General features: G+C 36.8%; 1 long non-coding RNA gene across 2 annotated transcripts; it reads right to left on the bottom strand.

Moving 5' to 3' along the window:
• Positions 1 to 11,882: 11,882 nt before the first annotated feature.
• On the bottom strand, positions 11,883 to 25,111 carry LOC129051632 (uncharacterized). Of its 2 annotated transcripts, XR_008516028.1 has the most exons (4): positions 25,013 to 25,111; positions 15,546 to 15,713; positions 12,716 to 12,831; positions 11,883 to 12,348 (listed from the first exon to the last, which is right to left on the bottom strand). It is a non-coding gene; the product is annotated as an uncharacterized LOC129051632 (long non-coding RNA). The 2 variants fall into 2 exon arrangements; XR_010137627.1 differs by lacking the exons at positions 11,883 to 12,348; positions 12,716 to 12,831 and adding an exon at positions 15,136 to 15,227.
• Between the last annotated feature and the right edge of the window lie 307 nt (positions 25,112 to 25,418).

Genomic DNA, 25,418 nt, shown 5'->3' with positions numbered 1-25,418 from the left:
AAATAGTTAATATTTTGTAGGTTTAACTAAGCATTATGAACTCTTAAAGATTTATAAACAGAAGAGCTAAGTTATCAAAGTGGTGCATTAGGAAGTGTTAACAGTGGTATGTAAGGCAGATTCCAGTAGGAAAGTTAAAAATGGAGAGACGAATAAAGAAGTCATTCTTAATAGTTCAAAGTTGATGATCTCCATAGTAAGAAGACACACGCTGCCTCCTGCCCATTCCTCCAGCCTCATTTCTTTCTCCTGTCCCTCCGTTCCCTATAACGAATGCAAAATTTCTTCCAGTCCTCATGCTGTTTGCGCTGTCTCACATATCCACGCTTTTGCATGTTCACACCTGAGACCTGACACACCTGAACTCACCTGTCTCTTTCCAGAAGACTTTGCTAACTCCTGGAAGCTCATCAAGAGCTGAGCCACAAGCCAGGTGCAGTGGCTCACACCTGCAGTTCTAGCACTTTTGGGACTGAGGTGGGAGGATTGTCCAGACCACTCTAGACAACAAAGCGAAATCACGTCTCTACAAAAAATACAAAAATTAGCAGCATATGGTGGTTTGCATCTGTAGTTCAGGGACTTGAGAGGCTGAAGTGGGAGGATCACTAGAGCCCAAGAGGTCAAAGCTGCAATGAGGTGTGATTGTGCCACTGCATTTCAGCCTAGGAAACAAAGTGAGACTCTGCCTCAAAAATAAAAACCACAACAACAACGATAACAAAACAAAACAAAACAAAAACAAATAAAAAATGCTGTTTATACTAACCTAGACTCAGCTGCATTAGCAATGAAGCAAGAGGGTAGTATTTTAATAGTATTTTCATAGTATTTGGGCCCTAAATAGAGAGCCTACCACTACTGATCACAAATTCAACATTTCAATTTAAATGAATGAAAGGCATGAACGAATAGATCTGGGAGATATCCTGGTGTTGACATCTCAGCAGAACACAAGAGGAGATAGCCTTTGAGTAGGCAGAAATGCAGCCCTCGATTTCAAATAAAGCTGGAGATAAAATGAAGGCAATGTCCTCACAGAAGAGCGATTCAAAGCTGTGTGAGGGGATGGGCTAGGCAAGAGAAAGGGTGTACACACTGAGGAACTGTGCCATGCTTTAATGGTTTATTATCCTGGATTTTCAATCATCAAGTTTATATCTATAATTTATTCAAAATTTGTTTTTCAGCTTCTTTTCATCCATCTTAAACATTTTCTCAAGGTGGTGTGTGAAAGCAGATAATACGGTGCAAACACCTAAGAGCTCCTCCCCTAAGGAGAAGGTCACCTGTTATTGCTCTGTCACTGAAAGCCTGTTTGATCAACTCCAAAATATTTATATCTGTGGTTACTTTTGAAGCAAAAAAATCGATGAATTTGGCATAGTTAATCCATCTTTTACTTGCTTTTTCATTAGTCAGCATTAGAAAAATTACTTCTGGTTGCTAAAGCCCTCATTCAGAATTGGTATCTTGATCAAATTGATCCCACCAGGAGCAGCATCAGAGCTATCAGTCATTGGCATTTCTGCAACAATGTGCCCGTTGGAAATATGTTACAAGCGGGATTTAAAAGATTATGCTCCAGAGTAGGACTGCTATACCCTAGAGACATAGAATAGTTGCCATTTCAAATTAAGAAAGATTGTAGGAAATGAAAAATGAAAATGAAGACAGTGCAATTCCTATAAAAGGTTTGTTACAGACAGTTTGATCACTTAATTACATTTTTGTGTGAAACCTAAGTACCATTTTTGTAAATCATGTAAAGACAAGCTTCAGGATTAACTTTTGTTTCCACAAGGAAATTTAATAAAGGTTTGTAGAAGCATCCACAACCTGGGAATTACACTTAAATTTTTAAAAAGTTTCAGAAATTATATTTGAATGTTGGAAAATATTTTATAAAAATGCCTAAGAATTATCAAAGCATCAAAACCTCCACTTAAGATATTTCAATATAACTACACAATCTTCACTACAACGTTTTCATCAAGTGGGCATATATTTTGAAGCATCATGTTAAATCGACCTTATTGCCCTGCAATCTGTCAGCTCTCACTGGTGTAGCAAATTAAGATAATTTTCCTGTGCTTCAATTTAACAGATTTCAGATTCCTGTAGCGCCTGTTAACAGGACAGTGACTCGGGGAGGCAGCTGGTAGTAGGGAAGGAGATAGCTTTACCAGTGAGAAACAAAGCCATGTGGCTTATAAATTCATTACAATCCGTTTAAAAAGTAACAATGGAAGGAAATTACCCTCCTGAGTGAAAAATAAGGTAGTGTATAATTATATGCACACAAAACATCTTGTGTTCTTTCATTCATTCTTTCTACAAGTATTGAGTGCCAGAATTCTAAGTTAGTACCAGTGTAAATAGACAAGAAGAAACATTGAAAGCATTGAGAGGATAGTGACTAAATGAGTAAAAATATTTGGAGTAAATAGCAAAATATTTTGTTTTGTTTTTGTAAATGGGGTGTTTGTATATGGTTATGAAGAAAGTAAATGAAAATTGGATTAAAGGAAAAGGCATTTCATTTGGGAATAATTGCATATGCAAAATATTGGGAGTAGAAATGACCCAGTTTTGCATAAAATCAACGTTAGTTTTTAGTATTTAGAAAAGCAGGTTTCATGTTATTCAAATGAGGTTATATTCTTAAATATTTCAGTGATAATTCTCATTGGATTTTTTCTTCTTGGCAAAGAACAATAAATTATGTAATGAGATATTGGTTCGTGCATTTTTGCATAAATCTCTATTGAAACATGCATGTCACATTGTGACTGTTATAGGAAAGCCTCAACTAGATGCTAATGATCTTCCACAAATATTCTGTGAAGCCCTAGGATGTAGATGACTTCGAAGGGATTTCTAGTGGAAGTTAAGGGTAAGAGCATGGTGAGAGAAGAAAAATTTAGAATGGGGAAAAAATAAACTGATGAAAAGAAAGCAAAAGGAAGCAGATGACTTTGCACCTGTACTTCAGAGCCGACTCATGCAGCATAACTACAGATTAATTCTTGATTTCTCATGAATAGAAAATAAAATCCTACCTACTTAATTCCCATGGTGTAAATATGGACAAATGACTACTGACATAATAGTGGTCATAATTATTAACATTGATTTAGTCGTCTATTATTAACATTGATTTAGTCATCTAATTATTATTAACATTGATTTAAACAACTTAGTTATTGACAATCTGGTTCAGTAATAAGTGAAAAAAATTAAATACAGGATCAAGTTAGTCTTGGATTAGCCAAATTATCTAAAATATGAAGTGCTATAAAATTAGTTATATTTAATTTAACTACAGTGATCATCTCAAAGACAAAAATATAATTTCACCTGTTTTCAAGTTTTCATAAATTTCACTGCGGTCAAACAAGCTCTGTTTAGGGATACAAACACACATACACACATATAGACACAGGTATAGATATTCACTGATTTATAAAGATTTGTATTTATTATATTTAGTAGCTGCTAAGTCTGTAGCTATTTTGGTAAACATTTCTATAACAAGAGATAGCTGATTTACAGTATATAGACTTTGGGGCTAACCTAAATAAACATTAGAAAAAAAATTATATCTATAAAGTAAGCTTAGCAAATAGTTACATAAATACAAAATATAGTCTATATAGAGGTTAAAAGATGTTTACTTTCAAAGCATACATTTTCTTTTATTTATCCTGAAGCTGTGGCTGATGCTTTATTGGCCTGCACATTAGTTTTTGATTTTTCATTTTAGTACCTTTCACATGGAGCACATAATTTCTAATTCCTAAGCCTGATGGCTTCATGTTATTTTGTATCTTTCATCTTGCATGGAAATACATTCCTGTCAGTCGGGTGTCCTGGCTCACTCCTGTAATCCCAACACTGTGGGAGGCTAAGGCAGGCAGATCACCTGAGGTCAGGAGTTTGAGACCAGCCTGACCAGCATGGTGAAACCCCGTCTCTACTAAAAATACAAAAATTAGCTGAGGGTGGTGGCGCATACCTGTAATCCTCAGCTACTTGGGAGGCTGAGGCAGGAGAATCTCTTGAACCCAGGAGGTGGAGGAGGCAGTGAGCCAAGATCACACCACTGCACTTCCAGCCTGGCCATATAGTGAGACTCCATATCAAAATAAATAAATGAATAAATAAATAAATAAAATAAAAAAATACATTCCTGTCAGCTGTTGGCATTTTAGTTTAGACCCTTTTCCCAACCCATCGTTTTTTGATTAGGCAGCAAAGCCCCAGAGATGTCATGACCTTGTGTGGTGTGAGCTGAGGGTGGAGCCAGGCCTGGAAACAGGCCTCTTCCTGCTGTGTCCCGAACCTCTCCCTCTGTGTTGCACAGGCCCTTCTTCATAGCTTTTAAAGAAAGTCACATTTTTCTGTTTGCTTTTTCTAGACTATCTCAGTTTTGTTACTACTGCTCTAGGCATGAGCCTGCTTTGTTTACAGTATGGCCCCTTGAGAAATAAAAATTCTCTACAGAGGGCCTGCCCAATCCCCCATCATTTTTTTCTTTTTTCTCCTTAAGAGGAACAACTGTCTCCTGGTTCTCAAAATAAAAGAAAAATAGAAGAATGTCCCCACTAAATGTCCTAGAGAGTCTTGCTCCCAAAAATGGAAAGAAAAACAAACACAAAAAATCAAATCTGAGAAAATATTATCTCTTTCTAGAAATGTGAGAGAGGTAGTCACCAGTTTAAGATTTACAGTTTGGAAAATTGAAGCATCTGAAAAGAAATGGCAGAATGCTTCCACTGCTTCAGCAATCAGAGCCACTTGATCATAAGCTCAGCTTACATAGGCCATTTGTTATGATAGTTGCAATGTCTATTTCTGAGCATTCTACGTTGTATACTACCTTGGGAACAAACTAGAAAAGATGACAGCCACCAAGTCACTTATATGTGTAGAGAGCTCACAGGAGTTACTCTTCTGTAAGGGGGTCTTCAAAATGATTGTATGATGGTAATGTGGGGAGGAAGAAGAAGAGGCGGGAGTGAAAAGGGAAAAGAGAAGAAGGAAAGAAGGAGAGGTCATGCCTGTGTTCCCAGCATTTTGGGAGCCCAAGGAAGGAGGATCAGTTGAAGCCAGGAGTTCGATACCAGCCTGGGAAACATAGCAAGACCCTGTCTCTACAAAAAATAGAAATAAAAAAATTAAAAAATATATCGTATTAAATTAAATTAACCAGGCATGGTGGTGCATGACTGTGGTCCCAGCTACTGGAGAGGCTGAGGTGGGAGAATTGCTTGTGCCAGGAGGTCGAGGCTTTATGAGCTAGTATTGCACCACTGCACTCCAGCCTGGGTGACAGAGTGAGACCCTGTATTAAAAAAAAAAAAAAGAGAGAGAGAGAAAATGGAGGAGAGAAAGACAGAGTAGAACAAAGAGAAGGAGTGGCAGGATGAGGAGGAGGTTGAGGGGGAGAGGAATAAAGAGGGAGAAAAAGGAAGAGGAGTGGGAGGAGGGAAAGGTGGAGGAAGGGAAATGTATGCTAGTGCTGGCTCTGTGTCAAGCTTCACCTACAGCAACTCCACTACTCCTGACTGCAATACTTGAAGTGAGATGTGATTACTGCAAAAATCTTAGACATAAACTAGATGTATGCTGGGATTTCCAGTTCAATATGAATACCAGACTGAATAATTCTACAAGATAGCCTCTGCCCATTTTACTCCATACTCAAATCTGCTAAATGTACAGAATCCAAAATAAATTGCTAGTTGCGTTGAGTTTCCTCCATGTCTGTAACTAATTTATTTAATAGTTTGACAAATATCCTGGCTGATCTTTATGTTGACGAATATAGTAATTCAAGGCATCATTAACATCCCTTGCAGATGCTTTGAAAATCCATGTTACCTTGAGGGTTTCCAAAATCATTTTACTATAGCTAATGGCAAGGTCAAACAATAAATTAAACATAATTCATTAAAACAATCTCAGGATATAGTTAAGGTTTAATATGGATTTTTGATTTATTCCAGCTGGATTTTTTTTCAGAATATTTTTAATTTGTATGTATCAAAAAACATCAGTTATCCCAAAGAAATTAGGATACACTAAATCCTAAATATACTGTAGTCAAAATCGTCTTTGATCAAGCATTGGTGCTTTTCAATAACAACACATACTTGGTGATTAAAAAAGATATTATAATTTATTCTAGCTTAATTTAGGGTGGAGATATGAAAAATAAACCAATAGTTGTATTTCAAATGCCACCTTCTTTACGAAGTCTTGTCAGACTGCCTTATTTATTGATTTACAAAAGAAACACACTATTCAGCTCTGATTGACATACAGAAAGCTGTACATATTTAATGTGTACAACTTGATGAGTTTGGAGGTAAGTATACAACCATAAAACAATCATCAAAATCAATGCCATAAATATATCTCTTACCTCCAAAAGTTTCTTCCCTCCCTCTTTACTTATTATTTATTATTATTATTATTATTACTTTGTGATAAGAACAGTTAACAGAAGATCTTCCTTTCTAGCGCTTTTGTTAACTGTACCAGTATTTTATACTGGCATAAATATACAGTTACCTGTATAGTATTTCTAACTATAGGCACCATGCTGTACAGTGGATCCCCAGGATTTATCCATCTTTATTACTTTGTAACCTTTGATAGATTTCTATTTTCCCCTTCACCCAGCACCTGGCAACCACTGTTCCATTTCCACATTCTGAGTCTGACTGTTTTATGTTCCCCATCTATGTAGTATCATTCAGTATTTACCTTGTGTCTTGCTTATTTCATTTAATAAAACATCCCCCAGTTTATCAATGTTGTTGCAAATAGCAAGATTTCTATCTTTTTAAAGGCCAAAGAATATTCCACTCTATGTATATACTACGCTTTCTTTATCAGTTTTTTCACTGATGGATATTTACATTGTTTCTATATCTTGCTCTTGTGAATAATGCTGCCATGAGCATTGAAGTGGACATCTCTTCGAAATCCTGGTTTCAATTCCTTTGGAAATATATCCAAGATAAAAATTGCTGAGTCTTACAATTGTTATATTTTTAATTTTTTGAGAAATCTCCAAACTGTTTTCCATAGTGGCTGCATCATTTTACATCAACAGCGAACAAGTGTCCCCTTTTCTTCTCATCTTCGCCAACACTAATTTTTTGTTTTGATGGTAGTAAGCATTCTAACAGGTGTAAAGTGACATCTTATTTAATGTTGCAATGACTTCCTTCATCCACAACCCAGAAATCCATATCTCCACCTGCGTTTTTTCTCTATATTATTTATCACTGTCTTATATATTATGTATATTGTGTATATATTGATTTATTCCTGAGAATATAAAGTGATCTAAATCAGATATTTTCAAAGAGAATTTACCTTCACTGAGTAAGATTTCATCATAATAAAGAGCAGAAAAGAAGAATGATTCAAAGGAGGGAATCCCATATGCAAACACATGTAAATATGCATTTCAGATAATCACCATTATTAAGGAGTGACTCAAGTAAGACGTTTATTGGGCAATGGGTTAACTTGATTATTTTGGTTTTGAGCAGAAAGTATAATCATATGGGTTATCTTTTTTAATACTTTCTGTTAAATAATAAACTCATTTTAAACAATTGAGCCATTATTTTGTTGTGTCTTTAAAATAATCCTTCATCCCGCTATTCAATACTAAAATCAGTAACTATATATAGATAAATTTAAAACTCCTCATTTTGAATTCATTCATATACTTGTCGTTAGTAAAGTACCCTGTTTGTATTAACACAATAATTTGCATTTCTCTGATGGCCAGTGATGGTGAGCATTTTTTCAGAGAAATGCAAATCAAAACCACAATGAGATACCATCTCACACCAGTTAGAATGGCAATCATTAAAAAATCAGGAAACAACAGGTGCTGGAGAGGATGTGGAGAAATAGGAACACTTTTACACTGTTGGTGGGACTGTAAACTAGTTCAACCCTTGTGGAAGTCAGGTGGCGATTCCTCAGGGATCTAGAACTAGAAATACCATTTGACCCAGCCATCCCATTACTGGGTATATACCCAAAGGACTGTAAATCATGATGCTACAAAGACACATGCACACGTATGTTTATTGTGGCATTATTCACAATAGCAAAGACTTGGAACCAACCCAAATGTCCAACAATGATAGACTGGATTAAGAAAATGTGGCACATATACACCATGGAATACTATGCAGCCATAAAAAAATGATAAGTTCATGTCCTTTGTAGGGACATGGATGAAATTGGAAATCATTCTCAGTAAACTATCACAAGAACAAAAAACCACCGCATATTCTCACTCATAGGTGGGAATTGAACAATGAGAACACATGGACACAGGAAGGGGGACATCACACTCTGGGGACTGTTGTGGGGTGGGGGGAGGGGGGAGGGATAGCATTGGGAGATATACCTAAAGTATAATAATAAATAAATAAACAAATAAACACAATAATGAAATGTGAAATAGACTTGCATGCAATGCTAATACGGTGCATACTGCTCTGAAAAGACTCAAATTCAGAATTCCTGAGTTATTACCTGGAGGGAAGAGTCCATTCTGACCCTGCTTTTCTCTACTTATACTAATTAATGTTTTAACCCTAACAACGTGTGCTACCAATTTGGTGTGCTTCATTCTTTTCTATTTAACTTCTAACCATTAAACTGCTGTTGCCATGATGTCACAAATACCCTACTCCATAGTTATCTAAGTTAGAGCAATGACATTGGGAGTGGAAAGGCGAGAGATTGCAGACATAAACTGGTCATTTGATTGAATGCAGACCTGTGAGAAAAGGAATCACTTAAAAATAATTCTGGATTTTCCTTATAAGTTACAGGGAAAAACTAGAAGGGTGTCATTGACTTACCTAGGAAAATTGGAAGAAACTTAGATTGAGAAAAGGAGGCTCTGGAGCATCTGTACCACTAAGAATTTAGGTAACATGTAAAAGAGAAAGCTAGAGACAGGAATAGTTAGCATACACGTGATAATAGGAGCCATGAGCTGAAACGGGATGTCCCACTGTGAATGCTGAGTTCAGTGTTATTTCGTGATCTGTTTCCCCACTTTCCTTCCAACTTTAACACCTCCTCTATCACTTCTCATGCACAGTGGTTTTATTGTGTAAGCTGGGACTCCAACATTGTGTCTAGCAATCCCTGGTATCAATATCATTCCTGATCACAATGAATAAAACATAAGATATAATGTTTTCTCTAAAGTATTTTTTTGTATTTTTTTTTTTTTTACAGGCGGCTTTTATCAAGTGGCGTGATTCCCCTAAATTTTCAACTTATCTGAGAACATTTTTCTGTGATTGCAGTAGGAGTTGAATATTACCAAATGATGGTTTTGAAGCTGTTGAAGATAAATACATAATTTTTTCTTTAGGCACTAATAATGTCAGTTATATAAATAGATCTTCTAATGTTAAACTACCCTGAATTTTCATTTCATTCTAATGCACATCTTTGGATGAATGATGGTTGAGTTCAATATAAATTATATTATGTAATATTTTATTAATGCTTTAAAATACACCTTTGGTTGTATTCTGTCATCTGATTTTGAAATTAAGTATATATTATCTTCCTAAAATTCACTGGGCAACTGTCTCTGATTTTTTTCTGGAACAATTTGTAAAAGATAGATATTGGCTGCCTCCTGGAAGCTTGGTAGAACATACTTGTAAAATTATCCAGAGTTGGGTTATTTTGAGGATAGTTCTTTTATTATCATTTTTTGATTGTTAGTCTCTCCAAACTTATTTATAAAAATCTTTTATTATATGTTTTTGAATTCCTTAATATTTATTGGTATATGAAATACTATAAAATATTCTCATGATTTTATTAATTGCCATTGTGTCTGAATTCATTTTAATCTATTCTATATGATACTTCCATGTGATTTGTCTTTTTCTAATTAGTCTTGGCACAGATTACTCTGTTTCATTATCTTTTTCATTTTGCCTTTGTTAATCTTTTCTGTGTTGTCTGTTGTTTGTCTCTGATTCACTGATCATTGTCCTTATCTTTATTATTTATTCTGGTCTATCTCTTTTTTTGTTTGTTTGTTTGTTTGTTTTTTGTTTTGAGATGGAGTCTCACTCTGTTGCTCAGGCTGGAGTGCAGTGGCATGATCTCAGCTCACTGCAACCTCTGCCTCCCGGGTTCAAGCAATTCTCCTGTCTCAGCCTCCTGAGTAGCTGGGACTACAGGTGCCCACCACCACGCCTGGCTAGGTTTTTGTGTTTTTAGTAGAGAGGGGATTTCACCTTATTGGTCATGCTTGTCTCAAACTCCTGACCTCAGGTGATCTGCCCGCCTCGACCTCCCCAAGTGCTAGGATTGCAGGTGTGAGCCACCACGTCCAGCCTATCCTGGTCTCTTAAAGCAAATGGTAAGTACTCAATGCACTTTAGCTAATATTGTTATTGATTAATATCCTTTTCTTCAGCCTCAGACTTTCAAATAATCAACGTTAACAGTGTAGCGTGCATTGTCACATGATTTTACTTATGATCATGTGCTGAGTAAATGCAAATATATATGCACAAATAGTGTTTTATTTTCTATAAAAATAGATTATATTCAATATTACTTTTTAGTATCTGGTTTGCTTTTTTGGGGGGGCCTTGATCATATACTATTAATGACCCTTTGGAGTACACATTTATATCAAACCTGCTTTATTTTAATAGACACATGGGTCTTTTTGAGTGGATATGTTATAATTTATTTAAACTTTACCTGTTCTTAATCAGTCTGCCTATTTCTGAGGTGGTGGTGTGTGTGTGTGTTTTTTTTATTTTTATTTTTTGCCACTAGTTCAAAAGATGTGCATTGTAAATGTTAATATACACTGTTATATGCCTTTTTAAAAGTTGTAACAATTTATGCTCCTAAGAGCAACTAGTCAGAGGCCACTTTTCCTCCGAGTATAGTGTTGTGGTTAAAAATACACTAAAGTGGCCGGGCACAGTGCCACATGCCTGTAATCCCAGCACTTTGGGAGGCCGAGGCAGGAGGATCACCTGAGGTCAGGAGTTTGAGACCAGCTTGGCCAACATGGTGAAACCTTGTCTCTACTAAAAATAAAAAAACCAGCCAGACATGGTGGCGGGCGCCTGTAATCCCAGCTACTCAGGAGGCTAAAGCAGGAGAATCACTTGAATCCGGGAGGAAGAGGTTGCAGTGAGCTGAGATCCTGCCATTGCATCTAGCTTGGGCAACAAGAGTGAAACTCCATCTCAAAGAAAAAGAAAAAAAAAATACACCAAAGCTAAACTACCTGGCTTCTAATCTCAGCTCCACCATGTACGAGAGGTGTGTTCTGGTCAAGTTTTTTCAAACTGTGGCTAAACTGTCTCATCTACAAAGTGGGAGTGTAAAGTACTGCATCCTCAGAATGTTATGAGAATTAATGTAGTAATATTGGTAAAATGTTTAATTAATGTCCGGCATTTTTTAACACAGCCACAGCTGAGATTGTTGAATAAATGTAAAACTATAAATTCATAAATTTCATCATCTAATTGCTGTTTTACTATGTATTGCTTAATAACTAGGGGATTGAGCCGTTTGCTATATTGATAGAGTGTCGGTATTGCTTCTTTTTTAATTCTTAAACTCATTAACAGGTAGCAGCTGTTCTGACTCATTAACATCGTGTGATGATTCCATTTCTAATCTTCTAAGAGTTGTATTGTTACACTTGTTTTATCAGTTGTGGTTTATGCCTTTTAAGTAATATTAATTCTTTGTTGTATATAATATCTGTGTAGTTTAGTAATTGTGAGTGTATATTTATGATAAATCCAGTAAAGACACAACAATTAGACTTTAACAATTTGACTTTATATTCAAGTAATCTGAGGACAGCCATAGTTCTTTCTAATTCATTACTGAGACAGGGTCTTTACCTGTTTTCTTCACTGGGATATTCTAAGACCTGAAAGAGTGCTTACATATGTAGATATTAAATGACCGTTTACTAAATGAACAAAAATTTGTACATTGGGATTTTCTCTCTTGTTCCAAAGTAACTATTCCAATTAATTTTTATTAAGTGAAGAATTAAATGACAAGTTCTAAAACAAATCATACTTTTAAATTCATTGGCTTAGACCAGTTTTCTGATTGTTCATATTTTTGCATGCAGACCTGCTGGTCTTTGGGGTCTGAGTGCTGGCCCTGGCCCAGGCCACACTTGGCAAAGGATCCTCCCAACCCCTGCAGGTATCTTGGTTTCAGCTGCTGCTTTTGTTTGCTTCTTTCTGTTTATTTTAATTACCTTGGCTTCTTCTGCATTTGACAGTAAAAGAATATAAGACAGACAACACAAAGGATATTATGCAATGTGATGAGGTCAAAGATTAGTTGGATATATGAAGATCATTGAGCAAGGAAAATCAATCTAAAAAGCTGGTTTTGTGTTCTGACTCAAATCGGTTAAAACTCTTGAAAATTTTTAAATTGCATTATGCTTTTGTTAAAATGTTTAACTTTCAAAGTTAGAAAGCAATAGATATTATCATAAGACAAAAATGAAGAATAATACCTAGAGGACATATATTTTGTAAACTGACTAATGCCTTTATTTTTATCCAAATATATTATGTACATGAAGAAAACATTTGTACATTAGAGAATATTTTGATATAAAAGATACATTTTTGTAAAAAGCAATGGTCTCCCGTTCACTTGTGCCCACTCATTTTCATTCACAGAGGCTACACTTTTCCACTTTCCTCTTTCTTACTTCTCATGGTTGATGCTTCAACAACTCTAAATAATACAAGCATGTGTCAATTTTTCAATGTAATAATTCTTAACAGTACCTATCCCTTTCCAATTTTGAAACATATTTTTTTTTCTTTTTTACATTATCCCCCTCAACTTTATTTCTTCCTTCTCGTTTTGGCCAGTTATATTATTTTTAGTTCTATGGCTTACCTTTCAGCTTTAAGCTTTTACTTAACCCTCTATTTGTTGGCAAATTAATATTCAAAAGTATCTCTTGGTTTTCCTCTGCACAAAATAAAGGTGTTTATGCCTCACTTAACACAACTATCGATCCTTTCTGACTGTCCAACTATAGCCAACCGTGGATTTGTTTTACATTTTCAAGATTGAGAATATTTCAATCATGATCGACAGCTCAAAATGTGGCGTCTTCATTTTGTGCCTATGTTCATCCAGAATGCTTTGGGATGATGCACAGTGGGTAAAGATGGTTTTTGTGGGTGGACTTCCACTTAGTGCCCCTGTTTCAGCCATGCTTCGCTCTTCCTCTCTCGCTGGAGCCTTAGAAACTCAAAATGTTGTCCTGGGGTCCCACCATGAAGATTGGCAGACAGCACCATTGCTGATGGATTCTACAGTGTTGTCTTCACTATAAACCATTAATTCCAAATTTCCATGTAATTTTGTCTTCCATAAATGTGTTGATATCTCTCTCCTCCGTGTGGTTCATTTCTAAATTTTTTTGCTATCATAGATGTATTTCCCATTTTAGTTCCTTGCCATAATTTTCCTACAGTTTTCAGAAGACAGTATTTTGAATCAGAAGTCCTACTACTAAACAAATACTTTAATACTTTAAGTGTTCACTTAGGTAGAAGAAGAGAATAGAATATATGATCTAAATACTGAGACTAAAGTAATGGCCTGACTCTCTGCATATTAGCTGATTAATTTTGGACGGAAAAAAATTATACGATAAAATCTTAGAAAGTCAGTTTCCTCACTTAAAGTGGTTGTAACACTATATTCCTCAAAAGCTTATTTTAAGCATTAACTAAGAAAATGTGAGCACGCTTTATAAAAACTTAAACTCTATATAATGTTAAATATTGTAGCTTATAAAAACCAACACATTTATTTGATTTAAAAATTCTCAAAACAAAAATTAGTTTTTAGCTGCATGTGTCTTTTACTCCAATACAGATGTGAAAATACTTACTAGCATTTTAATCTGGTCCAAAATCATTATTTTGTGAAGACATAGGAAATTCTGAGACCTGGACCGTAATCACAATGGGTCAAAATGCTTAAAAGTAATTGCAATACAAAGCCCATGACACTGGTATAGTGGCAATTATTTAACACAAATTCATTAATTATTTTTTACTTCAAATGATTGAAATGACTTTAATCACTTGATATTTATCCGATTTTTTTTCACTGCTTTTGTTTGAATTAACCAGTGCTTTGGCATTTTGCACACACTTCAGCCAGATTAAGACACAATTCCTAGATATTTTCATCCAGGATTCTCAGGGCAGAATGACGCCTGGAGAGCAGAAGACATCCTCCTTTTCCCGCACACTTCCCAACCATCTCTTCTTCCTTCTGAATCCTAAACATTCTTGACGAAAACCCTATGCATCCCCTTCCCATGTCAGAAATCTGAATTCTCTCCCTCCCTCTCTTTCCTGTAATCTCATACTGGCCCAAGACCTAACAAATTTACATCTCCAATCCCCCATATTTGTTTATGCTTTCACTTCCATTTCCCCTGTCACTATTTGAATATCTTACCTTGGATTTTTCACAATTTATCATTTTTCTGTCTTTATTGTTGTCCACTCTGATCCATTCTGATGCATAGTATGTTTTTCCTCCTAAAATCCAAATGCAGCGTCCTTTCCCTTTTGCTTGAAACTGACAGCCCCGAAGATGACATTGGCCTTTCCCCGGCCCATTTATGGCCACATCCCGGCCTGTGTCCAGTCCAGCCCCGCCCAACCCAGCTCAGAAGGCATTCCTTTCCTTCGACTGGCTTGCAGTCAGTGGAGCTGCTGTTTTTACTTGAACCTGCCAAATCCATCCTTACTTTTAAGCCTTCACACACGTTCTATCATCAGGCTGAAATGCCCCTCTGCCAGCTTGACTCCCATTTTATCATTTGGCTAAAAATGGTGTCATCTTTCTGCAGGAAGCTGGATGAGTTCACACTTCTTCTCTGACAAAGCTTCCCTGACTCTTTTATTAATGTTAAATAAACTAACTTTTATTTACTATGTTTCCTCTTCACTCTGTGTTTAGTTCTATTATAACAATTGGTGTCATAATTGCCCATTAACACACTTTTTAAGTTTTATTTATTTATTTATACAATTTTTGTGGGTACATAGTAGTTGTCTATATTTATGGGGTGCAGGAGATGTTTTGATCCAGGCCTGCGATGTGAAACAAACACATGATGGGGAACGGATGTCCATCCCCTCAAGCATTTATTCTTTCAGTTACAAACAATCCAATTACACCCTTTTAGTTATTTTCAAATGTACAATTAAGTTGTTATTGACTACAGTCACCCGCTTGTGCTATCAAATAGTAGGTCTTATTCATTCAATTTTTTTCTACCCATCAACCATCCTTACCTCCCCCCAAGCACCCAGCTACCCTTCCCAGCCTCTGATAACCATACTTCTACTCTCTATGCCATGAGTTCAATTGTTTTGAGTTTTAGATCTCACAAATAAGTGAGACCATACCATGTTTGTCTTTCTGTGCTTGGCTTTGAAGATCAGGATAAAGGACTCTTTAAAAGTGGAGATTCTGTGATCCCATCATCAGGATAGAAAGCCAGGCTTCCCTGCTCACCACCGGCATCATCTAAGGCATGCCACATGCGCTGTGCCTCAATTTTCTTATTTTCTTACCTGTAAAATAAGAATAACAAAGTACTCATCTCATTTTGTTATTGAGGGGTTTAGAAAATAATGCACATACAACATCAAAAGGCTGTGTGTATGGTTAGCACTAAAGAATTGTTAGCAATTTTTTGTAGTTTTTATTTTATTTTATTTTTTGTCTAGCCCAGTGATTAGCACAAAGTGAGTGTTGAGGACGGAAAGTCATGCATGATGATAAGCAAATGAATGTGAGGGTTAGGTACTGTTTAAAGCTTTCCTGACCACTTTCACTTAATTTTATTATTGCATGCATTTATTCGCTAAGTTGCTTGTTGGAAATTAACTGGATTTACAGCTAGGTGCTTCGCTTTAAATATTGTACATTTTGAAATAGTTGAATTATGCATGAATCTAGGCAAACTTAAATTACTCTAGGAATTTAATTTTCTGGCAGCTTCTGGAGTTACAGATGATTTCTGACTTGTGGAGCTCAGTTACTGAAGATACCCTAAGAAGTCAAAGTGCTTGTATTAATGATGATAAACAGTTTTATCCTCTGTATCATTAGGCATTGATTAATAAATCTCATCCCCACATACAGTTTTCACTTTATGGTTTATTTATTTACTGCTTCAGTTTTCAGTAATATCCATATGCTCTGAATCTTTTAACATATGTCTCTCCACTGGCTGGCTCCCAGGTTGGCTTCTGTCCTTACAGAGCAACTCTGGGACATATATCATGACCACGTGAAGCTTCAAAGGAGGTATGAAATACGATTTTTCATCTTGCACCTCTGTTCCTAAAAAAATACATGAACGAAAGTCTTCGCATTATCTTATATGCATGCATGTTTAAATCTCAGACATCTTTGTCAATTTCATATATCACTGTATTGTAGCCTGTCCTTATAGTGCATGGATGACAGGTGTCTGATTATAAAGTCTTTGCTTTAAAATTGTATGACAAGGATGGAAACCATTTTTATACTCAATCATGATGTATGCCCTATTTAAATGATATCTAATGTTCATATTACACTCAATAATTAGGCTTGTTAAGCTATAAGACATATAGCCTTATGGGCCTCTTTCCTTATTTCTATTGAGATTAACTAAAAGGGAGTCATTCATTCACTTATTTAACAACTAAGTATCCACTGAGGGCTTTCAGGTGGTCTCTGGAAATAAAGATAATTAACAAATCGCTAAGCTAAAGGAAGTTAGGGTGTACACAGGAAAGAAAAAATATAATTTAAGATTTGATATTACAAGACAATTGAGACATTATTGTTAGATAAAAAGATAATGAACATACTAGTTTTCCATCATCAGTTCAATGTTGCTACATTGTCTTATGAAAACTGCCAGTAATTACAGAAGTAATTGCACTAACCTAATAAAGTTAATAAACTATTAAAGTTTAATAGTTTAAATAAGTAATTACTTTTGTACCAGCCTAATATAATGATTGTTAATGACAGGAATGCTCTTTATTTTATTATAATTTTTAAACTTTACTTTCTTGATCATGTAGTACTTTACTGCACTTACCCTGTTTACTGTTGTAGAGGTAAAATATTATAATTTAGTCTTAAGATGTTAAAACTGGCCCAGACATATTTGTTATCATTTATTTAACCATATTATATATCCCTGCTTTCTGAATTTTACAATTTTTGAAAAAGTGCCCTGTCATAAATATAGACATGTGTACTGTCTCCATGAACACATATTTCTTTCATGCTCAGATAATGTCCACTCTTCCACTGGTCCTTCAGATTCCCTTGTTAAGGTCTCTTCATATTGGCTTCTTTCTTGATACATTTAGGTTAAGTCTGATGACTCTGCTGTAAAATTGTACTTTATCCTTTATACTAGGCTATGGTACTTCATACTCTGAATTATAATTTCTTATTTGGTTGTCTGTCCTTCCAATCTTACTGTAAGCTCTGTGATAACATCAGGGTTTTGTGTCTTATGCAGCATTGTATTCTCATGCCCTACAAAGTGCTTGGAACATAACAGGTCTATATAGATAACAAAACCAGATACACTGTTGATTAGTATGTAAGCAACAGTTTAATATCAAGTGAGTGCTTACTGTGTACAAAATGTAGTGCTGAGTGATATATAAGCATTAGTATTATTTAATGTTTCAAAACTGCCATCATCATTCCCAGTCTAACGATTGTGCTATAATCCTTGTATAGGTGTGGCAACTTGCTCAAGGTCACAAAGCTCAAAAGTGGCACAGCCAGAAGTGAAACCCTGTGTTCTGACAACAAACTTAACCCACTTGTATGTAATGAATGTGTTAAGCTCCGATGTTCAAGAGAATAATTAGTACTAAGTTCAAATGTGCATGTTATTTAATTTTTGAATGATGAACATATTCAAATTACTCCATCTCTCTCCTGCTCTTGTGTTGTCGTTGAGCCTGTAAAAGACACATGCAGCACAATTCACAACTGCAAAAACATGGAACCAACCTAAGTGCTCATCGGCCAATGACTGCATAAAGAAAGTGTGGTATATATACACCATGGAATACTGCTCAGCCATACAAAGGAACAAAATAATGTCTTTTGCAGCAACTTGGGTGGGTGGAGGCCATTATTCTAAGTGAAGTAACTCAGGAACAGAAAATCAAATACTGTTAGTTCTCTAAGTGGGAGCTAAGCTATGAGTATGCAAAGCCATTAAAAGCTGTATAGTCGACTTTAGGCACTCAGCAAGGGGAGGTTGGGAATGAGGTGAGGTGAGGGATAAAAGACTATATATTGGGTACAGTGTACACTGCTAGGGTGACAGGTGCACTAAAATATCAGAAATTACCATTAAAGAACTTACCATGTAACCAAAAACCACCTGCACCCCCAAAACTATTGGAATTAAAAAGATAAAAAATTGAAAAAGCCACACCCCAAGTAACTAATAAGAGGCTTGAGCTAGAGGTTGAACTAATACAAAAAGAGTTTAAAATATTGTATATTAGCAAAAGCCTAGGACGGGAGTTCTTTTGTTTTTGTTTTTTTTTTTTGCCAAAATATGTATCATTAATTTGTGGGGTTTTTCGGGGGTGTGCTGGGAGTGTGCAGTGGAGATATTCACTGCACACTCAAAATGTTTGTCTGTCAAAATATTTATCATCAATTTGCGGGTTTTTTGGGGGGGTGCTGGGAGTGTGCAGTGGAGATATACATTTAAATTTCAAAAGCTGATAGTAGCAAAAAAAAAAAAAAAAAAGCCCTGCAAATAAAGCTGAAATATTAATTATTCACCTAAAAAAAAGGAACTTGCAGATATTCCAGCACTGAACACCTTAATAAAGTTTTGCCTAAGAATAAGAACATTTTCTTACATAACAACACCTTTATAACATCCAAGATACAAAATATTAATTTAATTATATTACCTAATATGTTGTCCATATTTAAATTTAAATTTATTTTTCCTCAAAAACAAATGACCAACAATGACAGACTGGATTAAGAAAATGTGGCACATATACACCATGGAATACTATGCAGCCATAAAAAATGATGAGTTCATGTCCTTTGTAGGGACATGGATGAAATTGGAAATCATCATTCTCAGTAAACTATCGCAAGGACAAAAAACCAAACACCGCATGTTCTCACTCATAGATGGGAATTGAACAATGAGAACACATGGACACAGGAAGGGGAACATCACACTCTGGGGACTGTTGTGGGGTGGGGGGAGGGGGGAGGGATAGCATTAGGAGATATGCCTAATGCTAAATGGCGAGTTAATGGGTGCAGCACACCAGCATGGCACATGTATACATATGTAACTAACCTGCACATTGAGCACATGTACCCTAAAACTTAAAGTGTAATAATAATAATAATAAGAAGAAGAAGAAGAAAAAGAAAAGAAATGGGATGGTAGCTAGAGGGCAAAAAAAAAAAAAAAAAAAACTGTATCTGCTCATTTTCAAAGCAAATCTAATCAATGTTCAGAAATAGCATTTGATCATCATCCTTTCATTTTTTCCTTAATCTGGAAGCATGCTGCAAAGGTTTTTGGCCTTTTACAGCTGACTTTTAAAAATATTCCAAGGCAGTGTTTTCAGAATGTTTTTCTTAATGTTTCCACATGATTATTAGATTTAGTTAAACTTTTGTTGTTGTTGCTTTTGGCAAGGATGCTTCACAGGTAATAGTAATTATTCTCATTACAAAGCACTTTTTTTTGTTTTGTTTTGTTTTGTTTTGTTTTTGTTTGAGATGGAGTCTTCCTCTGTCACCCTGTCACCCAGGCTGGAGTGCAGTGGTGCAATCTCAGCTCACCGCAAACTCCACCTCACGAGTTCAAGCAATTCTCCTGCCTCAGCTTCTCGAGTAGTTGTGACTACAGCCACCACACCCAGCTAAATTTTGTATTTTTAGTAGAGACAGGGTTTCACCATGTTGGCCAGGCTGGTCTTGAACTCCTGACCTCAGGTGATCCACCCTCCTCGGCCTCCCAAAATGCTGGGATAACAGGCATGAGTCATCACACCCAGCCTACAAAGTAAATAATATCAGGTTGTCTTGCTTTTGCTAAGCTTGATCACTTGCTTAATCACCAGATCTATTTTAAAGGTAAATTTATTATTTCATAATTATAAGTGATACTGTGCATGATACTTGGAGATGATACAAATACATTGTATGGATGTGTCTGGCATTCAGTGATGATTCTGAATGGATTCAGTTATTAATCTGGGGGTGCCATGGTCTGAATGTCTGTACCCTCCCACCCAAATTGACGTGTTAAAATCCTATCCCCCATGGTGATGGTATGAGGAGTAAGGCCTTGGGGACGTGATTAGTTCTTCAGGGTGGAGCCTTTATAAATGGGATTAGTGCCCTCATAAAATAAGCCCAAGAGATCTCATTTATGTCTTGCACTACATGAGGACACACAGAGAAGCAGAAAATGGAGCCTCACCAGACTCCAAATCTACTGACACTTTGATCTCAAACGTCCCAGCCTCCAGAACAGTAAGGAACAAATTTCTATCGTTTATAAGCCACCTAGTTTATGGTGTTTTCTTACAGTAGATCTAATGAACTCAGTAAGACGGGGGATTGGCAATGTGGCTTTCCAGGTTAATAAATCTTTCTATATTATTAACTGGCATTCTCCTATAAAGAAGAGTTGTTCACTCTTTCTTTCACTTTTATTTCTTTGACCTCTTACTTTCTAGCTCTATAATATTATTGTGGACTCATAGAACCTTATATTTCATCCATTTTTTTTTTCAGTTCATGCAATAGTAAACTAACACCCACAAGCCAAATAAGCCCACCAACTGTTTTAATGTGGGCTGGGAGCTAAAAATGTTACTTATATAGTTAATGGTTGAAAAATACATAGAAAACTAATAGTTTATGATACATAAAATCATATGAAATACAAAGAGTCAAAGCAGGGAAGTTGTGGGATGTAAATGCACTGCTGGAATAGAGGAGAAGAGGAGTCCCTGGAGAAAGACACAGCTCCTGACTCAGCAGCATGACAGGAGCTGAGAGACAGCCATGGAGAAAGACCTCATCCTCTGTCTTCTCCTGCCACCCCATCCAACTAGGAGCCAGCTGTGGAAGGGGACAGCCTCCAGGGCCCAGAGGAACACTGTGCAGGTGAAACAAGGACTGTGTATTTGTACAAATGAAGAAAGACCTGCGTTCTAAAAAACAGTGATTTCAATAGAAAAAAAGGTGACATAGATGGCGGTCTAGATGAAGTGTAATTTTCATACTGAAAGCTGTACTACCTGATTGTATATTTATAGTTTCCAACTTCTAATATGAAATAAAAAGAAAAAATGGCAGTGAAAAGTATTTAGTACCTTATTCATTTATATATTATTTCAAGAAGTATTAATAAGCTTGAGAAATATCACAGTGTTATCAAGCACTTGGAGGCATTAATACATCAAAAGTTGGAAAAGTAGAAAAATTTCTATCCTAAATAGTGAAATATTAATTAATGAACATCCATAATGTGTCCCCAGTGATTTATAGGTATTGTCCCTACCACTGAGAGATCCAATTTGGATAATGGATAATCCAAATTATCCATTTTGTGGCAGAAGAAGCTGAGACAGATGATAAGTCCAAGATGTCATGTCTCATCAATGCCAGAGTTTCAATGAAAACAAGTTTGCTCATTTCCAACAATTACACTTTGGGGTCCCTTTCTTTTTAAAATGTGATTTCGAGTGATTGAAGCTTATGGAATGATGAATGCCTAGGTGGTTGGGAAATGCGGTATAGTGAAATAATTCCCTGGATTTCAGCCTCAACCACATCTGTGGCGGCACCCGCATGAACATGGATTTAATTTCTTTTTCTTACTTAAAGAGATTGTTAAAAATCATGTTGCACTGTAAAAATATATCTCCCAGGGATTTCATAAATTAACCTAGCTGGCTAATTTTGCACTCTTCAAAAATGTGAAAGGATTCGTAAGAGAAATAAATAATAGAAGGGAGTGTATGTGGGAGAGAGAGTCAATCCACTTTGGTCGGCTACCTCATTACAAGAAAAATGTTCAGTAATTATAAAACTTGAATATGCAATGACTAGGTGTCACAGGCCTTGCAGCTGTTCATAGGCCCTTTTCAGAGGTAAATATAGCACCATATATCTCCACACACAAAAAGGCTTGTCACCTGCCATTGGAAATGAAGAACATAATACGCCGTGCTTCGTATTGAGGAACAAAGGACCTGCTGCTCCTTCTAGTGTGGTGTCAGGAGATGTCTCAGTGGAAGTTGTATAACATGACTCCTCTAAAATCTCTTTTAGGTTTGGTTTCTACTCCCGTGCTCTCGAAATGTCAGCCAACACTGCAAATGGCAGTCACCTATTCTGGTCACCACCTGCTGCTTCAGTGCAGAGATGGCTTGCTTGACTAAAGAACCAATTCTTATGCTTGGACTAAGGAATGTTAATGGCCAGGGATCATTTTAAAGGAAAGTGGCTACTTCTGCATAAATAATAAAGATGTGCTAGTGGAAGGGGTTGTGACCATTGGAGATTTATTTCTCTATTTCAGTGCATGATACCATTAGCTTTGAATTTCCTTTCTGAATTTCTTCCATGGCTAGATTCTGTAGCTAGCAAATAAGACAAAAAGGAAAAATATATGTCAGATGTGTTTATTCTGGCTGCCAAATGCAGGTATCACATTCTATTGAAACATAGATTATTTCTGCTTGTTGAAGCAAATTTATTAATCTTGCTTTTTTTTTTTTTTTTTTTTTTTTTCCTGAAATGAACTGGCATCGTTGCTTGTATTTTTCAGGAAACCTCTGTGGTAGCTTGTCTTTAGAGCGTGCTCATATTATTCCCACAATGATAGGTGAGGCCTGTTCCTCCAGGCCCTGAATCTAAGCTGGCATGTTGACCAAGATAGTGGGACATCTTGTTGTGCTATCAAATTGTTTGTAACACAATTGATCAATGTTTTGGGGGATGGATACCCCATTTTCCATGATGTGCTTCTTTCATATTGCTTGCCTGTATCAAAACATCTCCTGTGTCCCATAAATATATATACCCACAAAAATTAAAAATTTAAGAAAATGGGAGAATGTGGCAGAAATCGCACTGGGCTGACTGTGGACCCAGTCTCCAAGATGATTGGCCACTTCTACTTTCTTTTGCATGGAAAGTTCACTACAGGCGAATGCCATGGAAGGATCCCAACTGTGCCAGTACAGTCATGCTGTGAGGAAGTTCAAACTAGCTGCATAGCCAGATTATGGGGAAGCAGCTCATCCCCTGTGGTTCTAGCCATCTCTGCCAAGGTGGCAAATATGTGAGTGAAGAAACTATCTGGTGAAAATTGTATGTGTGTATATATGTATATGTACAAATGTACATCAACTGACTTTATGTGTCAACTTGGCAGATTACCCTCCATAATATGGGTGGGCCTCATTCAATCAGCTGAAAGCCCTAATAATAATAATAATAATAATAATAATAATAATAATAATAAAACTGACCTCTCCAGAGGAAGAAAGAATTCTACCAGCCTACCAGCAAATGGCCTTTAGACTTCAAGGAAAACTGTTTTCTGGGTTTCCAGCCTGCCAACCTGTTCTGCTTGCCTCCACTATCATATGATCCGATTCCTTAATCTCTCTCTGTCTCTCTCTCTCTGTCTCTCTCTCTCTCTCTCTCACTCAGAAATCAACCCCTGCCCCAACACACACACACACACACACACACACACACACACACACGATCATCCTTTGGTATCTGTGGGACGGGACTTCAGCATCTCTTGGGATTACCAAAATCTGCAGATAATCAAGTCCCTGACAGTTGGCCCTTCTTATCCAAGAGTTCCTCATGCAAGAATTCAAGCAACCATGGATCAAACATGCCCACGGTGAGTTGAATCCGCAGGTGCAGAACCTACCAATATGGAGGGCAGACTGTATACATACACACATTCCATTGGCCCTGTTTCTCTGAAGAGCACTGGCAACTACAGATTTAAGTACCTTGTACGTCTCTGGAAATTATCCAAAGGGGCATACAACAAATGAAGAAACATTTATTCTAGAACATCACTAAATGGCTGTAGGTAACAGCAAGAATCTCTGGCAATTTATCCACAACCTCCTTTCTTTTTCCCTCACCCCAAGCAGAGTTGACAGGAAGCTGTATTCCAGACACGTGTAGCCAAAAACACAGGGCTCCATCTTACCCCAGCTCCCAGGCTCCAGCTATAAAATCTCTGCAGGAGGGCAGGTCACCAGCATTTGTATCCTGCCGAATTCTGTACTGCAGAAGCTCCTCAGGTAAGAGTGGCTGAAAGATTTTGGGCTCCCTTCCTCTAATCAGTTCATACTTTAGAGTGGAAGCATAGCAGATCAAGAATACTGGCCTCCAATAGTCCTTGTTCCAGTTTGCTTGTAGAGTAGAGTTTATTATATTTTATTTTATTTTATTTTATTTTTGAGACTGAGTTTCACTCTTATTGCCCAGGCTGGAGTGCAATGGTGCGACCTCGTCTCACCGAAACCTCCGCCTCCTGGGTTCAAGCAATTCTCCTGCCTCAGCCTCCCAAGTAGCTGGGATTACAGGCATGCGCCACCACACCTGGCTAATTTTGTATTTTTAGTAGAGACAGGGTTTCTCCATGTTGGTCAGGCTGGTCTCAAACTCCCGACCTCAGGTGATCCACCCTCCTCGGCCTCCCAAAGTGCTGGGATTATAGGCTTGAGCCACCGCGCCCAGCCTTACAGTAGAGTTTCAATGCTGGGGAAGGTAAATTGAGGAGAACTGTCCATACCTGATTAGTGAGGCAAGAGAGAAGCCTGCAGCAGGTACTGTCCCTGCGCCCAGCTCTGGAGCAGAGTTCTGAGGTTTTACATAGCCACAGTGGTAGCCCATAAACATTCCAAGATTCCTTGCTGACCTCAAAGGAACTGACTTTTCTTGAAAGAGAACACGGGGAGGTTCAAAGGCCATGGCCACAGTCATAAACAATGGATATTTTGATGTAAGCAATAAAATTGCTGGTTTCCCGAGAGCAACAAGCTAAACCATACAGCAGCTAGTTTTTTAACTGACAGAGCCTGGGATAGAGACCGCTAAGTGCCTTCTTGGTTGGAATAATCCTCAAAGACTGGACTTAAAGACTACCAGAGCAAAAAAGCCTGAATTTAATTGGATTCCCTTGTAGGACAATTTATACC

The sequence above is a fragment of the Pongo abelii genome, chromosome 17, assembly GCF_028885655.2.
Source record: "Pongo abelii isolate AG06213 chromosome 17, NHGRI_mPonAbe1-v2.0_pri, whole genome shotgun sequence".
Taxonomy (NCBI): domain Eukaryota; kingdom Metazoa; phylum Chordata; class Mammalia; order Primates; family Hominidae; genus Pongo; species Pongo abelii.
The sequence above is the reverse complement of the archived record's forward strand: the minus strand, read 5'-3'. Positions and strand labels throughout refer to the sequence as shown.